Source organism: Cajanus cajan, chromosome 7 (assembly GCF_000230855.2).
Source record: "Cajanus cajan strain Asha chromosome 7, NIPB_CcT2T_4, whole genome shotgun sequence".
Lineage (NCBI taxonomy): Eukaryota > Viridiplantae > Streptophyta > Magnoliopsida > Fabales > Fabaceae > Cajanus > Cajanus cajan.
In genome coordinates, this window is record NC_138523.1 from 2,553,042 (window position 1) to 2,556,606 (window position 3,565).

The 3,565-nt window shown below is 32.0% G+C and overlaps 1 pseudogene; it reads right to left on the minus strand.

Moving 5' to 3' along the window:
- Window positions 1-1,365: 1,365 nt before the first annotated feature.
- On the minus strand, window positions 1,366-1,683 carry LOC145949602 (putative mitochondrial protein AtMg00820 pseudogene; annotated as a pseudogene).
- Between the last annotated feature and the right edge of the window lie 1,882 nt (window positions 1,684-3,565).

The window sequence follows — 3,565 nt, forward strand, 5'->3', positions numbered from 1 at the left end:
ATGATATAGTTGTAATATCTTGGATTCGTTGTTGTTATTTCTTCACGTATTTATGAAGATAAATATTGTTCTATGGCCATAGAGATAAAGTTTGAATTATTTGTAGCTGGAGGTTTGACCTTGGGGATTTAAATGAGTAAGAAATGAAGGTGAAATATCCTATTGTTGGTTAAGGTGAAATATCCTTTTATTGGTTGATATTTTGATGATGCTCATTTATCCTGACTAGTCACTACAAGTATAATTCAAATTTTATTGTATCATGAAAATCTAATATATGAGTTGTATATATATTTATATTTATATATATATACATATATATATGTTTAATATTGATTATATAATTCTGTTTATTCTTTTGAATTATTGTATTTATTGGATATTGTTCTTACTCCTCTCTTTTCTTTGTTTTTATAAATTAAATATATTACAAAATAGATGGATCTACTTTGAATTCCAGATCTTTTGCAGTTGTTATAGCTGTTGTCTTCCTTGGAAGAAATTGGAATATGGAGGCTATTTGATGGATTTGTTATAATTTTATTTGCCGACCATATTATTTCAATTGTAATTTTCTTTTCACTATAAATGTAAATATTGTAATAGAAGTGAAAGAAAGAATATTGTGTAAAATAGCACGTTATTCTAAATATTTTAGAACGATATGTCATGTATTAAATTCACAAAACATTTTTCTTTCTTTCTTTATCTTTATCTTCATTAAAATAAATATATAAATCGGGCGTTACACATGGCTCCTCCATGAATCTACTAAGCAACCCGAGTCCAAATACTGTATTTGGTCTAGTTGCAGTCAAATATCTTAGACTTCCAATCAAACTTTTGTATTGGGTTGCATCTACCTTTTTGTCTTCACTTTTTCTTGTTAGTTTTAACTTTTCTTCCACTGGTGTGGAGATTGGATTTGAATTTTCCATCTTAAACTTCTTCAAAATATCCCATGCATATTTCTTTTTGGAGATAAAAATTCCATCATCTTGCTAAACAACCTCAATGCTAAACAACCTCAATGCCAAGAAAATAGGACATTAGGCTTAAATCTGTCATTTCAAAGCAATCGATCATAGTCTCCTTGAATTTTACAATCATGTTTGGATTGTTGCTAGTAAAGGTTAAATCATCAACATATAGGCACACAATAAGAATATCTACAATAGTAACAAATTTAACATATGGAGTGTGTTAAAAAAGACATATCTTGAAACCATGTTGCACAAAGTAAGAATCAATTTTCTTGTACCATGCTCTTAGTGTTTGCTTCAACCCATACAAAAATTTCTTTAATCTATATACTTTATCTTCTTCTCCTTTTACTACATATCTTGTAGGTTGCTCAACATATACTTATTCTTCCAAAATACCATTCAAAAATGCAGATTTAATATCCATTTCATATGTCTTCCAATTATTTTGAGCCGAAAGAGAAATAATCATATGTATTGTATTCAACCTTGCAACAAGTGCAAATACTTCAAAGTAATCAATACCTGATTTTTGCTTGTACCCTTTAGCCACCAACCTTACTTTAAAGCGGTCAACTTCTCCATCAGGATTGTACTTGGTCTTGTATACCCACTTTACTCCAATAAGCTTTTTATCTATTGGCAAATTTGTTAACTCCCACATTTCATTCTTCTTAATGGCATGAATTTCATCATCCATTACTTTTCTTCATTTCACATCACTTGAGGCTTCTTCAAAAGTCACACGCTCACAATTTGTAAATAAAGAAAAATTGATAATCTCTTCATCAGATGAGTCATTATCATTACCCACAACATAATCTTACAATATAGTTGGTAGTTGACGATGCCTCTTTGGTCTATTAGAAGATTATGGTTCATCAGCAACTAGATCTAGTTGTCCCTTAGACTCTTCATAGTTGTTAAAGATCATCATTTTCTCCTTTTGTGATTTAGGAGACCAATCCCACACACCTTTCTCATAAAATGTCATCTATACTAATAATCACCTTGTTTGTCTCCGGATTGTAAAGTTTATAAGCCTTTGATTTTGAGCTGTAGCCAATGAAAACACACTTTCTCCTTTCTAAGCTGATTTGGGACATGTGCATATGCTATACATCCAAAATTTTTGAGATGTCTGATTGATGATCTCCTTCCACTCCAAGCTTTTTCTGGTGTCATGTCACGAATACTCTTTGTTGGACACCTGTTCAAGATATAGACAATAATAGTAACTACTTTTACACAAAACTCTTTAGGCATCTGTTTGGCCTTCAACATACATCTCACCATATCCATGATTGTTCTTTTCTTTCTTTTAGCAACTCCATTCTATTGAGGTGTGTATCTAGTTGTTAGTTGGTGTTGAATTCCATGTTGCTCAAAGAAGTTTGTACAAGCAAGATATTCTTGGCATTTGTTTGTTCTCAATACTTTGATTCTGCAACCACTTTACTTCTCTAAAAATGCCTTACACATTTTAAAGGCATCACATGTTTTTTATTTCTGTCAAGAAATATACCCATGTCTTTATGCTAAAATCATCAATGAAAGTAATAAAATGTCTACTACCATCATGAATTGGGATCTCAGTTGCTCACAAATCTAAATGAACTATCTCCAATAGCTTTTTCGCCCTCCAAGACACTCCACTTGGGAATGATTTTCTATGCTTATTTCCAATCTCACACGTCTCACATACACTATTAGGAATATTCACAATAGGCAAGCCAAAAATATATTCATTTCTTGATAGATAATTTAATCCAGAAAAGTGAAAGTCTCCAAAGAAACAAAACTTTTCATGACAAATTTTCAAAGGAAATAGGCGATTGATAGTCATTTTTACCTTAGTTATAAATCTTCCATTTTTGTCTATCAACATACAATATCCATGATGAATTTGCATGTTGTAACCTTTCTCTAATAGTTGTCCTATACTCAACAAATTGTAATGAAGACTAAGAGCATAAAAAGCATCAAAGATAAAATTTTGGGAACCATCTTCCTTTTCCTCCTATTATAATTATCACAACCTCTACTTTATACACTTTGACTGGTTTCAACTAGATTCACTTGACTTTTTAATGCTTGTTCATTTACTTTTTCTATCTTCTCCAAGATTCTACTCACATGACATTCAATGCTTCCTTGCAACTCTATTACAATCATGGTGTCTGTGTCATGAGACTTAATTATTGTAGTCCACCACATGATCAAACTTCATTGACATCGTTTGAGAAATTTTCTCCACCACTTTACTATTAGGAATATGTTCTCCATATACTCCCATAAAACAACTGCTCTAGACATTGTGCACTTTTTATAACAAGGGTATAAGTTTTAAGTTGTAAAGTATAGAAAACATAAGGGAATCATCTGTAACATTGAATCTAATGTGTGTGTGTGTGTGTGTATAACAAGAGTGTGTGCGTGAGAGAGAGAGAGAGAGAGAGAGAGAGAGAGAGAGAGAGAGAGAGAGAGAGAGAGAGAGAGAGAGAGAGAGAGAGAGAGAGAGAGAGAGAGAGAGAGAGAGAGAGAGAGAGAGAGAGAGAGAGAGAGAGAGAGAGAGAGAGAGA